Source organism: Notothenia rossii, assembly GCF_949606895.1.
Source record: "Notothenia rossii genome assembly, chromosome: 7".
Lineage (NCBI taxonomy): Eukaryota > Metazoa > Chordata > Actinopteri > Perciformes > Nototheniidae > Notothenia > Notothenia rossii.
Window position 1 is genome coordinate 49,604,352 of NC_136905.1, and position 21,418 is coordinate 49,625,769.

Genomic DNA, 21,418 nt, shown 5'->3' on the forward strand with positions numbered 1-21,418 from the left:
GGATGTGAGGAGTGAGGGACACGGCTTAGAACGGGCGTGTCGCCTGACAGGACAGGAGAGTGTGTGCACCAGTCTGCCTTGATCTATGAATTCATGTCCGTGACACTCACTGCTGCCCACAGCTGTTTTATAGAAGGATAACCTCCTTCACTTCATGAAAGTGTTTTAACCGCACACACCTCTACACACACATGACGGGTGTTATTTTCCCCATAAGGAACAAGTCGCTGCAAATTATCCCGCTTATTACATGGCCACATTCTCAACAAAGTAACGACATGACTCCCAATATTAATTTAAATGCTTTTATGGATATAGAAAATGTTTTTATTGATTTAAAAATAGTTGTATTGATTTAAAAAATAGTTGTATGTATTGATTTAAATTGACATGCATCCGCTAAGAAAAATAGTCCGTATTTACCGTTTTTTAAACAGTCTGAATGAAACGGCAGCTCTCAGCTGTGTATTTACACAACTAATGGCCCATCAACCACAGCTCTCTGCCCCCCTCCCCCCCTGATCTTTCTTCTCCAGCAGCTAAATTAACTGTAGGTTACTCTGAGTGACAAGCTTACAGTTAGACACAACACTGTCATTGCAAGTGACCCTCAGTTAGTTGACTTTTATGTTCAACTGCTAAGTTCGTTACTGATAAAAAAGGGCTTCTACTGTACCTAATTACCTTAACACTAGAACCGCCAGAGGTTTTTGTATAGGCCTACCTAAACCTGTCAAATCCCGTTATTAGAATGCAATTTTTAACAACATAGGGTACTACATAACACACTTTCAGGAAAAGTCACGGACTGGGAGACTTTAATATTTTATTGAAAAAAAGTTACATTGCACACACACATCACACATCACACAAATTGACCCGATTGGCGGTTCTAGTGTTAAATAAACTCACTAATTAATGAAACCAGTTCAATTCGTATTATTCTTATTCTTATCATTCTTTATGAGTGCTGAAGTAGTCTTAAAATCAGATCTGTTTTTTAAATGAAATCTGACGGCAGGCAGTTAGCTCTGATCACCTATGATAAATGCGCCACACCTAATCGCTGGCCATTCAGCCACAGAGCTCCCTTTATACAAATCAAAATGCAGACGGTGTGAAAGCACCTATTGTTTTAAATAATGGTCGGAATGTGACCTGTGAGCCTTCTGAATTACCGTGGGACAGCACATTCTAAACTAAAATGTTCAATCAATAAAGTAACATCTTATCTTATCTTAATAATATCTTCATATTAATAATAATAATAAATCATACAGTATGTGTCCGAAAGGGAGCAGGAGGAAGCAAACACAAAAATATACAAAAAATATACTGCATATTAAAGCAAACGATTGTAAAGGTAAAAGTATGAGCATAACCAATAAAGAAGTGTAATGTAAACATTTACATTATAATTATGATTACTTAATATATAAAGACTATATATTATTGAATTACATGATTAGATATACTTTAGTTGATCTAAAATATTGATGTGTTGAAATGCTCTTCAAAACACAACTGAAAGTCCATGAAACTTGTCTTTCTGTATTTGTGGATGAAGCGCCATCTCCTGGTTAAAACCTGAAATTGAAAATCTGGCAACGCCCTCTTGGAAAATAGTGGGAGGGCTTAACATTCCTCTATACTGGCTTTAGGCAGGTCGTAGGCAGGAAGCTGTAAACTGGAGTCTGAGTTGGAAACATTTGCGTTACATCAGCATGTGTAACAGTTGTAAATATGCAGTGGTGTTTATTTGTAAATCATTTAGCATAATCACACAAATTCTGTGTTTTATATTGAATAATTCTGTGTTCTTTATTGATTGATTGTTCAATATCAATCAATCAATCAATCAATCAATCAATCAATCAATCAATCAATCAATCAATCAATGTTTATTTATATAGCCCAATATCACAACTGTTACATTTGTCTCAGTGGACTTCACAGTTTGTACAGAATATCAGTATGACAATACGACACCCTCTGTCCTTAGACCCTCACATCGTACAAGGAAAAACTTCCGGAGAAAACCCACAGTTTAAAGGGAAAAATGGGAGAAACCTCAGGGAGAGCAACAGAGGAGGGATCCCTCTCCCAGGACGGACAGACGTGCAATAGATGCCGTGTGTAAATTGAAAAGATAATACATTTGCAACATAGGTAGTCCAAATGTTTGGAAATGCATGTGTGTATAATACGAAGATGAATCCACGAGGATATCCATCCAGGACTTATGATCCAGGACCACAGCCACGACTCAAGTTCCAGGACATGCGATCCATGACACAGGACCGCAGGATCATCCATGACTCCGGATCCCGGCGTATATAGACACCAATACCTGACAAGGCCGGACTGCTTACCGCTCTCTCCATAGGCCACCTTAGAGAAAATATCAGGTTTATTTGGCCATCTGAAAACATTCATTTTCTCTTTTCTTTCCCCAAATATGATAGTAATCGTGTAGAGTTTCCCTATTGTTGACAATACTAACTGAAGATTGTGAAGCAGGACACACTATATACTTCACAAATGTAGTTGAACACTCCCATAATCATCCCATTAATTGTTAATCTTGTCTTCTCTCTTATCTCACATGCTGTCAGAGGAACCAATTTCAAATTAAAGGACTCATTTAACAACAAATATAACCATTGGCTAAATACTAAGATAACATCAATAGTATATATTTCCTCTGTTCCATAAATATATGTATTTGTCATACCAAGCACCCCCGCCTAACCTTTGCTCATTCATTTTAATGGTGTGTCAAATGGAAAGGGTAACACGACTCACCTCATATCTTCTCCTCATACATCTCCAGAGATAACAACGCTAAAGTGAAATGATAATGCAAAGACCTTTGCCAAACACCAATTTTATTATCTTGTCATCTTGAATAGAATAAACAGCACAGATCTCCAGTCAAACAGAGGCTCAGCGTGCAGCCTGGGGGGGGAGAAGGAACTCCAGATGACTTTGGACAGTTTGTCTCAAACTACAGGAGAGAAGATGATATCTCGCCAAACCACCCACCAGAGTCAATACCCAGCTGGGGGCAGCGCTGAAACAATAGGTATCATAACACATGAATGACACAACTCACCATACTCATACATCTAGATTTAAGCCTCCTGTCTAGTTTGTTTCTCCCCCCTTACTTTGGTGTTCTCTGTCTAATCTGACTGGTCTGTTTTAACTGCTCTTAAATAAACACAAAAACCATGAATTATCACCAAATTGTATTTACGGCTGGTTTACATGAATAAGTGCAGTGAATATACGAAGAACACACACTGAAAATGTATTACAAAATGAACATAGAGTTTGAGTTGTGTAGTCTCTGATGAATGAACATAATGTAGGGTTACCCATTCATTATATGTCAGTCATTTTTGACCGGGAACACCATAGGTGCTACAAAGTGGACTTTGATGAAAGTGGAGATCAGCAGTTTTCTATGTTCAAATGTCTACTGTGGAGGACATCATAAGGGCTTGAAGCAATCAAATGTCAAACACAATATTTATGATGGATGAGAGTAGTAAATCGGTCAGGGTTAGGTTGGACGAGTAGGATGGCGACATTATAGTTGCAGCCTGTGTTTTTGTCATTGTGTTTTTATTGTTGTGTATAATCTGTTTTATATAATCATGTGCTTTAAGCCATGCTAGTGGGTTATTCATTTAGTTTTCTAAATAGAGGCCGATCCATCACCATGGCCAACAGCTGTCTACATTGGCATGGGTGGTATCAGCAGAAAAGGGTCATGGAACCTAGAATGATTTAAAGAGCGAGGGGACAGAGGTCAGGAAGAGTTCAACTACGCATGCAGTTTGAGGTGTATATAAACTGTAAGATTCTCTTAGTATGGAGGGACATTACACTCTTGACTGCTTTGGTGCAAGGTAATGTGTCTCTTATAGTACAGCGATATAATATTTGACTTCAACCATCTCTGTGTCTGTTTTGTATTGATTCCTCTTTGTCTCTGTGTATTCTTTAATGTTGTGAGTGTTACATCGGACCCACAACAGTTTGAGAAGTTGTTGTAAGGTGACTCAGGTAAAGAAAGGTGATAATAGTTTGGTGCATATTATGTTCTTCAACTTCTCCATTGTATGTACTATCCAGGACTGATGAAGGACAAACTGGAGGATACTCAGGTGGAGGTGGCACAAGGTTTCAACAGTCTGTGTTGTGATGTGGTCTACCAGGGGCCGTTGTTGAAGAAAGCACAGGAGTTGATGTGCTTCCATTTTATTTAGAGCTAAAAGGAAAATAAATAATGGACTGAGGCAAAAACACTTATATTGGATGGTAATGATGCTCTGCAACTGCTAAAGGTATAAATGGCCATATTTGTCCTCACATGTCAGCCATAACAAAGATAAACTTGATAAATCAATACTACATAGGACGAGTTTCTACCTCCTTGTGGTAAAACATATTTTAGTCAACTCATACTAGTTTGAGAAGGAGAAGAACAAAATGCAGGTGTTCATCTGTCTCATTTCCCAACTAGTACAGTGTTCTGCTCAGCTGAAGCGCGTCCATATATTCTTTAAGGGCTGGTTAAACGTAATCATTAGGCTTACAAGCTCCTTGCCCTCCAAATGATCATCCTCAGAATGAGAGGGATTTGTTCTGGAAGGTGAGCCGGTCACTGGGACGATAGGCACAAAGACTCTGAGTGAGGAGAGAACAACGTGAGCTGTGTTTCTTCCAGATACAAATGAACAATATTGAATCACTATGAGGTCACAGACAAATACACTGATCCACAGGCACTCGACAGACACTCAAACCTGCAAGCAAAGACTGAAGCTTGCACAAGTTACCTGCATTGCTTACATTATTATTTTATACTTGGAGAAGTCGTTTTTCTTAGTAACAAGAAGACAAACTTTATGAATCACCATATTACACACAAGGGCTGATATACATGAACAAACAGAACCACCTGCAGGTTAGGAGAGGGAGAGTGAAGGAGAGCTTGCTCAAGGACACCTCTGCAGTGCCCAGGAGGTGAACTGGCACCTCTCCAGCTACCAGTCCAGACTCTGTATTGGGACTTGAACTAGCGACCCTTCGGTTCCCAGGCCAAGTCCATAATGACTGAGCGACTTCCACCCACAAACAGCTTTTTCATAACAACCATGTTGTTTCTCTTGCCAGCTTATGTTAGTTATGCATTAATTTATATTCATGAAATAATCAATCTGGCTTTAGAGATCACATTGAGTTTGATTTGATGGACTGCAATTGACCTTGCAACTAAATCAGACAAAGTAAAGCGAGTCACAGTAAAGATTCTTTAGAATACAGAGTGAATCAGTACCAACAACTAAAACATGGTCGCAAACTGAGCCACACATTGCCACGCTGTGCACGACACAATAACCAGAGGAAATATATGCTACTTTCTGCATTTCTTCAAAATGCCCTCAGCTTCTTATGGCAATTAAAGCTGCAATAATCATATTTCTTTATAGAAACATAAGCTTAATGCCAAAGTGTAATATGTAAAGTTAAGTTAAATAAATTCAACTTACGTTTATAGAGCTTCATAATGTCTTACAGCTAGTGCTGCTAGTCCGGTATTGGACTTGTAAAAAGTTTCGGTTCAAGTCCGGTTAAAACCGGAACGTCGGGAACCGGTACTTGGACTCGCAAAAACACTAGCACTTACGTATATTCTCCTTTTTGTTCTAAATCATCTACAACCTTCCATAGATCGAGAAATTTGCGCTGAGAAAAGACAAAAAACATTGTGTCGGCTTCTGATATGGCGGCCATTACTGAACTCACGAAGTCTCGCAAAATATCGCAACTGCTCGCGAGATCTGTGTGACGTCAAGGGAAGCTAGCGAAGTGATTGGCTTAGACATAGTGGACACTCACTCACTACAGTGAGTACTACTGTGTACTACAGTAATACTGTGTAGTAGGTGTGTAACAGTGTAATGCGTATAGTCTACTCTACACTCTACCTTTCAGCAAAGTTTTAGGGATTTAGGCTCAGTCAGCTCAGGGACTGTTTGGTTACTTTAGTTTGGTAAATGAAATACATTTTCGAACTTTGTAGTAGTTCACTGTAGTTGCTGTCATAAGTCATTTGTAGACTAAGTGGCAAAAAGTGTTTTTTTACATTTGTACTTTGTAGAGAAATGTAGACACAAGTTGGAAGGGAGCACAATAAACCTGACGAGTTTGAATTTGAGTTGATTATGAGTTTATTTTCAATTGATAATTAGCTCACAATAAGTTCACTTTAGTTACTCACACAACTTGACACAAGCCATGGGTTCAGGTCCGGACTTATAAGTTCGGACCTGAACCTGAACCTCTGGACTTGAGTCCGGACCTGAACCTGAATGTGAGTCCAGGTACGCAGCACTACGTACAGAATTGTACAGTTTGGTTAAACCTTATTTCCTTATGAAGCCGTAGACGGTATATACATAGTCTCTGTAATGTCTCCCATAGGTTTCTGAAGAGCCGGTAAAGCTAAATGTAGAGTCGCCTTGGCATTGACAACTCCCGGGTCATCCAAACAATGGGCAATAACCCCTAAAACCCACTGGACACGCCCTGCTCAGCAACAACACAGAAAACAAGTTAGCGACTGGTGAATATAAAAAAACATTTAGCAGCTGGAGAGACAGACATTTATCTCTGGAAGAGGTAGAGAAGCATATGGATGTGTAAATAGGTAACTGTTTGCATACACAACCAACATATATTCTTTAAGGGGAGGATAATTCAAATGTTTGCCAAAAAAACCTTGAACACAACACAAAAATATCATCCTTTACTAAGAATGAAAAAGTAGCTTTTAGAACTGCCCTTAATATAAGCTGGTTGATGTTCAATTACAAGTTATAAACATGGACCATTCATTCACACATTCAATCATGTGGAAATGTAAATAAAATGTAAATAAAATGAATATTCAATATATATTCTTGCCACACGTGGCAGCCCTGAGCACAGCAGTGTAGAGCATCAAAGAGTATTCAGTTTATAAAGGCATTGTGGTACACTGTTTTTTACACTCTCTGCTGAGTGTAATGTATCTCAACGCACATACATGTTTTTTTAGACCATCTGGCTCGGCATGTATGACTCTGCTTGGAAATGCATGTATGTGCTAATTAATTAGCATAGCTCAGGAAGCAATTATACTGTGATGTGCCCTCCTGACAACACCACCCCCACCTCCGGCCCCCACACAGACAAACACTATCCCTCTCTCTTACTAGTCTTTGTGTGGCACTTGAACACACTTCATTAGCTGTGATGTGGGGAGGAGTGAGCGGGGGTCCGAGGGGCCGTCACTCAGCATCTGTCCTCGACCAGGCTGAAGCTGGACGACCGAAAGAGGAGCGTTCAGCGGGCCTGCTGGCAGACACTCAGCACACAGGCTGCTTAGAACGTGAACACAGAGTGAAGCCTCATACTGTGTGAGCGTCATCCACAGCTGACTGCTGAAGGCTGTTTATGGATTTTAAATCATGAGAAAGCAGTGATGGAATGTAGTGAAGTACATTTACTCAAGTACTGTACTTAAGAACAATTTTTAGGTACTTTACCTCTGTTTTTACATTTTACGCTTTACTTTATACTTCAAATCCGCTACATTTTAATGGCCAGTATTATACTTTTTACTTCACTATTGACAGCAAATAGTTACTTTAGAGATTCAGATGATTAGCTTATACACCATGGAAATTAAAGGGGACCTATCATGCAAAATGCACTTTGTGATGTCTTTTATACATAAATATGTGTCCCCGGTGTGTCGAGAACTCACGCAGCGTCAGAAAATAAAACTCTGTCTCTTTTCCCCGGCACCCAAATCTTTTAAAAACGGGTGTACAACGAGTGGATACAGATTTCCATCTGAACTGACGTGTCCATCCGAACTGACGTCGACGGACCCACAGAAAGTTGCTATCAGAAACAATGCCTGACGTGTTTTGGACGTTTTTGTTTACATTAGCAAGCCTAGCTAACACTCAGAGTTAACCTGTACTGTAGAGCACATGTGTTTAAAAAGCAGGAAATATAAAAAGGAACTCACCTTGTGATAAACCCGCAAGAGAAAAAGCATTTGAGCTCCATACTGTTTCAGAAATAATCCTTGACATGGTTTAAACAGGATGGCATTTTATCACAGCAAAATTTAACTTTTTCTCCAGTAGAATTCTGATCAGGCTTTAGCTCTGCCTCCTCTTATTTAGTTATTTCAAGCTAAGGACCCAAAATCTGCGTTTCTCTAACAGGGCTGCAAAAGAGGGGTTTGAGCAGTATGAGGCATGGCTACAATGGGTGAACTGTTTGGCATTTTGAAAAGAAAACTTATGTGTATGGCCCTACAATATATTTTTCAAATATAGCATGATAGGTCCACTTTAACTAATGAAAATCTATTGACACATATTTAGGTTTATACTTTAGGTTTTCCAGATGTATAAGATAACCAGCAACAGTATACAAAGTAATTAAAATAAGCTCCACCTTTACCAGCTGTGATGAACACATTCATTTTATATATGTGATTCGAAATAATAAATAAATAAACAATACAATATTATATGATATACTAATTTAAATATTGAAAATACTCTATTATATTGAATGAATAATTATGTTCATGGTGGATTCATGTTTTGATCATTTTTTATCGGAAAAAGGTTATTCACGCTAGGGCTGAACGATATACCGTGTCATGGCGATAACCGCGATATGCACATGATCGGTTGATCCATAGGTTAATAATGTATCTGTGGCTTTGAAGCAATTGTTTATATTCCATAATTCAATTTTTATGTAAAAATCGGAGCACAAAAGTTAGCTACTAATGGTAGCCACCAGAATGTATGCAGCTTCCGGTTTTGGCTACGCGTCACTCTCACTCCTTATTTGTTCATGTGTTGGTGTGTGTAGAACTTCCCCTGCATGCACAGCAAACCACCAATCACAATCATTCTTGATCAGATCACAGCAGGCCCCACCCCGCTAGTTTGCAGACCATCAAAACACTGGTAAAAAATGAGCGAGGCACAGGAGGACAATACCGGAGAGAATGAAGATTTACTTCCAAGAAGAAAAGCAACATCTGCCATCTGGAACTATTTTGGATACAAAAAGCTTGATGATGACCAAACAAAGGTACTTTGTAGACAGTGCCATGCAATTGTTTCAGCCATTTGGGTGGATTTTCTATATCTCTGGCCCCCCTTGCTGGATTTTGACATGTGACATCTCTTTCTAACCGTCAGAGCCAATGGAATCGAGGGGAACTCCCACATAGTCCTGATTTGGTAATGTGTGTGTGTGTTAGACTGCCGCATAGCAAAGACCGGAAGCTGCGATAACTCTGGTGGCTACCATTAGCAGCTAACTTTTCCTCTCCGATTTTTACATAAAAATGAGGGGTGCACCGAATGGGAAATTCTTGGCCGAAACCGATACCGAAAATAGGAAACAGTTGGCCGAAAACCGAATGCCGAAAGGCCGAAAATGATTAATAGAAATATATATATATATATATAGAAATATATATATATATATATATATATATAGGAATATATATATATATAGAAATATATATATATATAATGTATACATTTTTTACCAATGTTGTTCAGCTACCTGATTATGGAAAAAGACATGATTATGGCAACACTTAACTTAAATAATAATCACTATTATGGGTCCATAAAACATTTATTCAGCACTTTTGAATGCATACAGTACATTAATTCCAAGTCAAGTGCATTTTCTTTTCTCTGTAGGATAACTAAAACAAAGTGCATTCAGAACAAAGCCAAGGTGCTTTAAAACTGCATAAACATCTAGGCCAGTAGGCCTACAACAAAATAGTGTAAATAAAGACTAACAGCCAGGCCTTCAACAACAACAAATGCACCTATAACTTTGATAACGTGTTGTTGTGATGACGTAATCAAAACGCTGCGACAAGCACGGCGCGCGACCATGCTCGCGGCTGGCTCACAGCTAACATGTCTGTCGCTTGGAGATATTTAAAAATATCAGAGAGAGAGGCGCGGATTGCGATTTGTAAAACGTGTTCAGCTGACATTTCTCGAGGGGGTGTAACTGCAAAGACTTTCACCACTTCGGGATTACTCCACCACTTGAAATCAAAACACCCGGACAAATATGCGGAGTATGATCAACGTAACCCTGTTCTCTGACATTCGGTGATATTTTTTCGGTCGAAAGCCGAAAGGGCCTTTTTAACAATTTTCGGCCGATAATTTTCGGTGGCCGAATATTCGGTGCATCCCAAATAAAAATTGAATTATGGATTATAAATGAAAAAAGTTATTACACAGAAACATTTTCAACCTATGGATTAACCGATTCAGCCGCGTTTTTTCTCGTTTTAATGCCATTGAACACGTCTTTTGATCAGATTGACAGCTACGGTGAGATGATCTCCCGTAAAAGCTCCGTAAAGGTATGTGTTGTGATGTCTGTGTTTGCTTCCCCTGTCGCGAGATCGGATCACTTAGATACTATACTTAAATAATCTGTGGAGACAATACCTTCATCCGGTTAAATATAGTTAAAAAAACCGCAATATATACCGCAGGGGGGGGAAAAAAATCGCGATGTCAGTTTTTTTCAATATCGTGCAGCCCTAATTCACGCACAACAAATCAAACACACACCTGCTTCAGCCCTGCAGCACAGACACACTTTCCTTTGGGGTCGTAGTTAACGTTCACTTCAATAAATTGCTAAATTTATAGTATGTGTATTCACTCTCTGTCCTACACGCCTTGTTGGAGCTCCTGAACCCCCCTCCCTATGAGCCCACTGTGCTCTGATTGGTCAGCTCGCCCACTCTGTTCTGATGAGTCCACCACCGTTACAGCGGAACATCAGTGATTATGTTTTACAATGGCGTTTTTTAGCAACCAGAAAATGACACTAGTAAAGACAAAAGGCTTGTTTGAGACAAGCGAGACCTGCGCAGGCCTGCGCAATTTTGATCAACGTCTTGCTAGTGCGTTGCATGATGGTTAGTCATTTTGTCCGACTTGCTCTGGAGGCTCACCTACATGAGACGTTGAAATCTCGCGGGACAAAGACACCCGCAGCCTTGAGAGCGAGGCGAGGCGCCGCAGTTCCTCTCCACGGGCTGCGGAAGCGAAATGCTTGATGGGAAACGACTCGCTGGTATCTCGAGCTGAGCGTTCATTGGTGGTTTTTACCATGTGCTGGTGATGAAACTCTCCAATTGGCTCGGCAAAAGTTTGTTGTTGTTTTGTGTCAGTACTACGTCGCCCCCCTCCATTAACATTTTTCATAATTGTTCCACAATGTTTATCATCATGAAATTAATATCTATATATGTTATACTATACTTGCACTGCTTACCGTTTTCATACTTTATATATCTTAGCATATTCATACACACTGTTCATTCTGCTCACAGGCTGCTGTGTATAGTGTATTCATACACACTGTTCATACTGCTCACAGGCTGCTGTGTGTATCTACACTGTAAAAACCAACCTATAAGATCTACTCAAAAGTGAGGTAACAATTTGCACACACTTAATTTGAGTAGATTTTACACAATGTTTTTAGGTAAAGATTACTGAAATGTAACATATAAGACTGACTTTAAGAAATTAAGTAAAATCTAACTACATTTCTTAATAAAATGTATTACTTATAAATGAGTAATATTTACTCTTAATCGCAGGCAGCTGCCGGCAGGCAATTGGTAACTTACTTAATAATTGTAAGTAATAATTTATCCATATTACACATTTAAATAACTTTATTAGTAAGGTTATTAGTAAACGATATATTGCAACACACAATATTTTATTGATCAAATTATACATTTTTTAAGTGCAATATACATCGAGATTATTTGAGCAATATCTCTTCAAAATAGTCAAAAAATATGATTCTTTCAACAGTAAAGTGCATGAAGCTTGTAAACACTTGACAGAATTTTAAAAATTGTTATAAAATAACAATATTTTAACAATAAAGTGCATTTGAATTGTTCACACTGAGCAGAATCTTCAAAGATATTTATAAAATAAGATTCTTTCAAGAGTAAAGTGCATGAAACTTGTAAACACTTGAATGAATCTTAAAAATTGTTATAAAATAAGATTCTTTTAACAGTAAAGTGCATTTGAATTGTTCACAATGAGCAGAATCTTCAAACATATTTATAAAATAAGATTCTTTCAACAATAAAGTGCATTTGAATTGTTCACACTTGGGCAGACTCGGAACTAACACAAAAAGTGAACATCCACGTCCACATCAGAACAAATAGTCTATTCCATGAGCTTGCACTTGAGGTTCTGGACCTTTTTGAGCAGCTTGGCTCCATCAAGCTCCAAAAACAGTTTTTGGAATACCTCGAAAGTGTATCTGAGCTTTTTGGGGTATTCCAGGTTGAGGGCCTAGAATGAATCCCATCAACAGTGCGCATGCTTTTGTTATGTTTCCACACGAAGTCAGAACTCTGTCTCCCTCTATGACAATGGACACATCTGCTGGTCCCCCGTCCCTGGCATCATGGATAACAAGCACCTTCATTGTTTGGTCCATGACGTTCTCATGCTCGTCCTCCATATACAAAAAGAACAAACAAAGCATATTCACTTTCAATTAGGCATGTTAACAAGAAGCTAGTATACAATATAGGCTTTGTTGTCTAGCTATTAATCTTATTTCAATAAAACCAGGGTTTGACTTTTTTTAAATGATTTGAAAAAATGAGTGGCACCGATTAAAAACAAAAAAAGGTCTCCAACTAATAAAAAAAATATGTTCAGGCCCAGTCAAATTGCCTATCTATCTAATCAATCTAATACATTTGACACTTTCCATATACATGACTTTTCAGTGCATGATTTAAATTATCTTATTTCACTTTAACACCAAAAGAAGGGGTTTGTGTTTAGTTATTTTTATATTTTAAAATAATAGTAATAACCATCTTAAAACAGACATGAGTAGCTAAGCCCATCAGTAAATTATCCCTAAATAATTTCCCTGTGAATACTAAACATTTTATAAAAACAATAAGATGTTTACAGATGTACAGCAATAAATTGCATATTTGTTAGGTGCCAGAGTGGTTCATCACAGAAATTAAACAATGGTATCAGAGCAACCTCCGAAATTACTCCTTCAAAATCTTGAATTGATCAGTCTTTAATGACATACCTGGCTGTTTTGAAACAGGTCTTCTTGGCGTTCCCCAAGGTCTTCAATCAGGCACCTGACCACTGCATTCCTTTTTTTTTTCAATACTCTGGGGCTGTGAGGAAATGCATTTTAGTGAGAAGACTTATTTCTGCATTTTCATATTCTTGAGTGAAAAATGTAAATACATTTACCTCATCAATTGTGCTCAGGAGATGGCGCATCCTGGAGCCAGCATCTCCTCCTTTGGCACGCATCAGCTGGAGCAGACGTGGTGTGTACCCATCCAGTTTCCGCATGAATGTCTCTTCAAGTGCAAGGGTTGTGATATGCCGGAACTCCTCCTTGATCTAATAAAAAGTATAGGGGACAACACTCATTACTCACATCTCTGACATTGACAACAGTGAATTGAAATGATCTCTGTGAAAAAAGTTTAAATAAACGTAACGTTCTCACCTGAGCCTCATTGAATAGACCCGGCTTGAGTTTAACAACATCGTGTCCCGTTAATCAAACCGGACAACAAAACTGTATTTAACTCTTACCATTGTTAAGCACAGAGCGACCGAACACAACAATATATATAGTATATATTACCCGGACAGACCCACGAGGAAACTGACAGCCGACGTTAGAAAGACGGAGAGAGATGCTACAAGCTAGCTTCAACTTAGTTAGCCTTGTGCATAATTTGAATGTGCACCCCGCAAACTGTTACGGTACTCAATACAACTCAACCGTGTTAGCAACAGTGTTTTTTTTAATACGGGTGCATGTCATGGACCCAATGTCCAAACTTAAGTAGCGGTCAGAGTTTGTCATATTATTTGAACACACCTTGTAGCGGACGACCAACTTCATAGGTTGAATTAAACGAATGCCGCCTTCCGCGCGCTGTACGTAGCTAGCTAACAATAGCCTTCTATGCTTAGCATGCATAATGCTAACGTGAAACACAACTTGGCTGGTTAACCCACATTAACATACAACTGTTGCCGCGACAATTAACTCATTTCAGACGGCATGCCGTCAACATGCACATTATTGCTGTTGATAAGAATGATTACAAATATAATTCTGCTCTACTCTTAGCTCCTATGTTAGCTACAGCTATTTAGCATGAAAATCAGTGACAGACTTCCAGTGAGTAACAGATAAGAATAAACTTAAATTTGTTGTCTGACAGTGAAGCAAGCAGATAACAAGTAAACAAGTATTGTGATGAAAAAAAACGTAAACATTTATATGCAGGACATGATAGACAGTAATATCTTACCTTCCAACAGTCTATGCTTCTGCAGGGCTCTCAAGTTTTGAACAGAGTTCAGAGTGAGATTTTAGCAGCGGTGTTTGGTACTCCAACTTCTGGCTCCCCTCAAAAGATCCCATGAAGCCCCTCTGTACCGCGAATGTCAACGGGGGGGGGGGGGGGGGGGGGGGGGGGGGGGCTAGTGGAGTATGAAGCCATCTGTATCGCGAATGTCAAACGGGGAGGGGGGGGTGCTGGAGTGGAGTGCACGTGTCTCAAGCAAGCCTCGTTTGTTTACAAAATTGCGGCGCCACTTGATGGGCGGTACCCTGGAAAGAAATCTCTGCGTAAGAAATACAAGGTGTGGCGTGTGAGCGTGTGAATGGAGTGAATTGCGTGTGTCTCACGCCAAATGCGTGAGACTTGAGAGCTCTGCTTCTGTAACAGAGTTATAAAGGTTGGTGTAAAATCCGGGTTAAATTGGAGAATCACGCCATCTGGTGTTACAAATGCGTGCCTGCATTACTGTAGCTTTGTTACCGCAATGGATTGTGGGAGATTCTCATACCGCGTGAGGATCTTTTGAGAGTAAGGTTCTATTGTATTATGTCGGTGGACAAAATGTATGTTATTATTTTATTAGGACAATAACGTTCTGTTGTGTTGTTTCGTTTAATGTTAGTCGTTTAATGCTCACAGCAACATGTTTTTCTTCAATTCCTTCAGTGTGTTGGACTCTCCGGTTTATTTTGTTGATATTGTGGTGATTGACATTATTCACCCACGGAACTATGGGTTGGGGTATTGTTCCGCACGGACATTAGTGAGTTGACCGGACTTCCTGTTTCCCCCGGTCTTATCTTCCCGGGCTGAAAGCTGTTTACATGTTGTGCTGATGTTAAATAAAAGTGTAGCTTGTACCTTCGATACCCCGCCTCCGACTCCCGTCTCTCGGCACTACATTGGTGACCCCGACATAAGTCTCGTAGAAGGATCCGAGACTGAACCGAGCATGGCAAATAACGCCGTTTTTTTCAAGCTGCCGGAGTTTTGGGATACATCTGCGGCTGCATGGTTCGCACAGGCGGAGGCTCAGTTCGCCCTCCGCGGAGTAACTGATGACGCATCACGCTATTTCCACGTCGTTTCGGCACTGGGAAGCTCCACTGCGACCCGGACGGTGGGCTTTATTACATCTCCCCCTGCCCAGGATAAATATGCAGCGTTCAAGGCTTTCCTGCTAAAGACTTTCGAGCTGTCTCGGTCGGAACGGGCCCGACGCCTGCTCGCTATTCATAGCCTGGGAGACAGCAAGCCTTCTGACCACATGGAAATTATGCTTAACCTGCTAGGTACGGAAGAACCCAATTTTTTGTTCATAGAACTGTTTCTTCGGCACATGCCGCCGCATGTTCAGACAGCGCTCGCTAACACGGCTATTACTGAGCCACGCGCTTTAGCCGAAGAAGCTGACCGGTTCCTCCTGGCCACCCAGCGTTTTACCCCTGAGGTGCTGGCCCCGACACGCAGCGGCTCCTTCCCTGGTAGAGGCATGCCACCTAGCAGAAGCTCCAGGGCCGACGTCAGCGACTCCAGCCCTGGCCTGTGTCAGTACCATGCACGCTATGGGGCGAAAGCGAGGATGTGCCGTCCCCCCTGCACCTACAAGGAAACGGGAAACGCCAAGGCCTGCGCTCGGTAGTGGCCGCGAGCGTGGGCACATCCAACCGGCTCCTGTTCATCAGGGACACCCTCTCTGGTCGCAGACTCCTTTGTGACACAGGAGCCCAGCGGAGCGTCCTGCCGGCTACGGTGGAGGACGCCGCCGGTGGGGGCCACGGCCCACCTTTGACGTCCGCTAACGACACCCCTATCCGCACCTATGGCACAAAGACAGTGGACCTGTGTTTCGAGGGTCAGCGGTTTAAGTGGGATTTCATCACGGCTGACATCTCCTTCGCCCTCCTTGGCGCAGACTTCCTGTGCGCTCACGGACTGCTGGTGGACGTCAAGAACAGCCGCCTGGTGGACGCACTGACGTTTGCCTCGTTCGCATGTACCCGCGGCGAGGCGTCATTCAGCGGGCTCTCCAGCTCACTCTCACAGGGTGACAAGTTCCAGCACCTTCTCAGTGAGTTTCCCGACTTGACGCAGCCCACCTTTTCCGCTGCCACTACCAAACACAGGGTAGAGCACCACATTGACACTGAAGGCCCCCCAGTCTATGCTAGGGCCCGGCGGCTCAACCCTGACATGCTGTCGGTCGCCAAGTCGGAGTTCGACAGCATGGAGCGTCTGGGCATCATCCGCCGCTCGGACAGCCCTTGGGCTTCGCCGCTCCACATGGTCCCTAAATCAGCCGGTGGCTGGCGACCGTGTGGTGACTACCGCCGCCTTAACGACGCCACTACGCCAGACCGCTACCCGGTCCCTCACATCCAGGACTTCTCTTCACACCTGGCGGGCAAGCTGGTTTTCTCCAAGGTGGATCTGGTGCGGGGCTACCATCAGGTTCCGGTGCACCCCTCAGACGTCCCCAAAACTGCGGTGATTACGCCGTTCGGGCTTTTCGAGTTCCTGCGTATGCCGTTTGGACTTAAGAACGCAGCTCAGTCCTTTCAGCGGCTGATGGATTCGGCGCTCAGAGACATGCCATTCATTTTCGTCTATTTAGACGACATCCTTGTCGCCAGCTCCTCCTCTGAAGAGCACCAGGCACATCTCCGTGTCCTTTTTGCGAGGCTCAGCCAACACGGCCTGATTATCAACCCGGCAAAGTGTCAGTTCGGGTTGTCCTCCATCCACTTCCTCGGGCATCTCATCAGCAAAGATGGAGCCGCCCCCCTCCCATCGAAAGTGGAGGCCGTGTCCGCCTTTCCACGACCGTCTACAGCTCGGGCGCTCCGAGAGTTCCTCGGGATGGTGACGTTTTATCACCGGTTCATCCGCCGGGCGGCCCACACCATGCGCCCGCTGTACGAGGCCCTCAAGGACAAGTCCCCCGGCCAGGCCATAGACTGGACGGCTGAAAGGGAAGCCGCTTTCGATGCCACCAAAGCCGCCCTGAGCGAAGCCGCCATGTTGGCTCACCCGTCACACAGGGCCCCCATCGCTATCACCACCGACGCGTCTGACTACGCTGTGGGCGCGGTGCATGAACAATGGGTCGACGGCGCCTGGCAACCGCTTGCCTTTTTCAGCCGCCAGTTGACTCCCAGGGAGCGCAAGTACATCGCTTTCGACAGGGAACTCCTTGGTCTCTATTTGGCTGTTCGCCACTTCCGTTTCCTGCTGGAAGGCCGGGAGTTTGCGGCGTTCGTGGATCACAAGCCACTTACTTTCTGCATGTCCAAGGTGGCCGAGCCGTGGTCCGCCCGACAGCAACGCCAGCTTTCGTACATCTCCGAGTACACCACGGACATACGACACATCGCTGGCAAGGCTAACGTGGTCGCGGACTGCCTCTCCAGAGCGGTCATCGGAGCTGTGCAGCTGGGCCTCGATTACCTCCGCATGGGCGCTGACCAGGCCTCTGACCACGGGGTCCAGACCCTCAAGGCCTCGGTCACGGGATTGCGACTGGAGGAGGTCACGGTCGGTGACTCGGGCGCGAAGCTGTGGTGTGACATCTCCACGGGCCAGCCTCGACCGCTAGTCCCTACGGACTGGCGCCGACCCGTTTTTGAGGCGGTTCACAATCTTTCCCACCCCGGTAGGAAACCGTCCGTGAAGTTGGTGTCGCAGAAGTTCGTGTGGCAGGGGCTTAAGAAGGACGTGAAGTCCTGGGTCGACGCATGCGTGGCTTGTCAACGGGCTAAAGTCCACCGCCATACTAGGGCCCCTTTTGAACTGTTTGCGGTTCCTGAGAGGAGGTTTGACCATGTCAATGTCGACCTCGTAGGCCCGCTTCCCCCCTCTCACGGTTTCACCTACCTGTTTACGATGGTGGACAGGACGACCCGCTGGCCCGAGGCCGTTCCCCTCACCTCGACGTCAGCTTCTGACGTCGCCCGCGCTTTCATCGGCACGTGGGTGGCGCGCTTCGGGACCCCGTCTGACCTCTCCTCTGACCGCGGTTCTCAGTTCACCTCGGAGCTGTGGAACGCTGTTGCTGTGGGTTTGGGGGTCAAGCTGCACCGCACCACCGCATATCACCCCCAGGCTAACGGATTGTGTGAGCGGTTTCACCGATCCATGAAGGCGTCACTGCGTGCCGGATTGACAGACGGCAACTGGGTGGATAAGCTCCCGTGGGTTATGCTCGGCCTCAGGTGTGCCCCCAAGGAAGACCTGCAGTCCTCGTCGGCGGAGCTCGTCTATGGCCAGACGCTACGGGTCCCCGGGGAATTCATTCCCACCGCCACTGTGCCCTGGTCTGCAGCCGGGCAGCGCTCCTCCCTGCTGGAGACCGCCGGGACATTCACGCCCGTCCCCACGTCGCAGCACAGCAACCCAGCTTTCCGGGTGTCCCCCGGATTACGGTCGGCGGATTTCGTTTTTATTCGCCACGACGCTCACCGCGGTCCCCTGCGCCCCCCTTACGACGGTCCGTTCAGGGTCATACTTCACGGGGACAAGAGCCTGGTGGTGGACGTTGGTGGCAGGCCTGAGACTGTGTCCGTTGATCGGATTAAGCCGGCTCACGTGGACGTTTCCAGGCCGTTGGAGTTGGCTCTGCCCCCACGTCGGGGCCGCCCTCCCATGTCCCGCCCCCCACCCCCTGTGGGGATGCCCTCGCCCTCGTTGGCGCCCCTGCCCCTGCCCTCGCCTGCGGCCCCGCCCTCCTCAGCCCCTGTGGTCCGTACGCGCCGGGGTCGGGCGGTACTTCCTCCCAGGCGCGAGGGTTTTGACTATGGGTGAATTCTGGGGGGGCTTGTGTGGTGATTGACATTATTCACCCACGGAACTATGGGTTGGGGTATTGTTCCGCACGGACATTAGTGAGTTGACCAGACTTCCTGTTTCCCCCGGTCTTATCTTCCCGGGCTGAAAGCTGTTTACATGTTGTGCTGATGTTAAATAAAAGTCTAGCTTGTACCTTCGATACCCCGCCTCCGACTCCCGTCTCTCGGCACTACAATATAAGCCTTATTCTTTTGAACTTGTCATTTTATTTTGGTTTACTATCGATGAAACATGAGTTCCAGTAGATTTAATACCTTTGAAATCACTCCTTTCAATGTTGGTAGGGGTAGAGGGCTATGTAGCACACCTGTTCCATTTCCACTAGGTGACTTTAAGGTGGGGGATAGGAAAACTTTTGATGGGGATTCAGTGCACAGTCCTATCAGAAGTGGAGATGTGATGACACCTTCCAACCAGCATACAGTAGAGTTATCTACAAACAAATGTACAAATGGACAAAATCTATGTTATTATTTTATTAGGACAATAACGTTCTGTTGTGTTGTTTCGTTTAATGTTAGTCGTTTAATGCTCACAGCAACATGTTTTTTGTGTGATTGGCTATTTGTTTTATATGATTTATTAATGTGATCACCAATAGCTAATCTGAGCTAATAAGCTAACGTGAGCATGGTGCTATCTCTCCTACAGAACGTGTCCTTTTTATGTGTCCATTCAAACGCAGGTATGTGAGTTTTGTACACCAGTTTGTTTATGTTTAATGTTTCACATTGTTTACTACCACTATACGATCATTGATGTGTTGTGGGAGATTCTCATACCGCGTGAGGATCTTTTGAGAAACGTGTCCTTTTTATGTGTCCATTCAAACGCAGGTATAAACAAACGCAGTGAAATAAACCAAAGTATTCACCAGCTCTGAGTGGTTTGTTGCCGAGGGGACACTACACCGGGGGTTACATTGGTGCCGTGACCCGTTCTTCACTACGCCGGACCAGGGTGGATGTCTTCTCGCCGCTGCAACGTTTTGGAGCTTCAATTCCTTCAGTGTGTTGGACTCTCAGGTTTATTTTGTTGATATAAGCCTTATTCTTTTGAACTTGTCATTTTATTTTGGATTACTATCGATGAAACATGAGTTCCAGTAGATTTAATACCTTTGAAATCACTCTTTTCAATGTTGGTAGGGGTAGAGGGCTATGTAGCACACCTGTTCCATTTCCACTAGGTGACTTTAAGGTGGGGGATAGGAAAACTTTGATGGGGATTCAGTGCACAGTCCTATCAGAAGTGGAAATGTGATGACACCTTCCATCCAGCATACAGTAGAGTTATCTACACCACAGTGTTTTAGCACATCAGTCCCCAACCCTCCTGATGATGTCGGACGAGCTGACCAAATGAGCACTATTGTGCAGCAGATAGGGCAGCAGCTAGCTGATAGCATTATGTCACGCATTAACACTACAGCTGCTGTACGCACGAGTCATGAAGAAAAATGCATTAAAAAAGACACACTCCCCAGCCAAACACTGGATCTCTCCCAAGTTCAGCTAGTCACTCAGAGAGGAGTTAAAGACCCACCTGTGTTTAGAGGAGAGTTCAGACACACTGCCTGTTGATGAATGGGAGGATTTGATGAGAAATTACATCAGGAAAAGCAGTATCCAGCCAGAGCATCAAGCTGAAGAAATTCTGATTCACCTGAGGGGCAGAGCAAAGGATGTTGTGAAGTTTGGGATAAGAAATAGTGGAATTGATGTCCAAGAGAACCCGCAGGCCATCTATGGACTCCTCCGCAAACATTTCAGCTCCAGCCATTGCTCTTCTGTGCCTCTGGCAGTGCTTGAATTGGGCCGGTACTCACCGGTACGCAGTACCGGCACTTCTGATTTTTACCCATGTGGTACCGGCACTTCTTACTGAGTACCGGCAAGGTGCCGGTACTCAGTAAAATGCCGGTACTCAGCCGCCGGCAATATACGTATATATTGTAAACGCAACGCAGCGGAAATGTGGGTCTGACTCTGCCTCACAGAGGGTGACTGGCTGTCTACATGACGTGGCCTG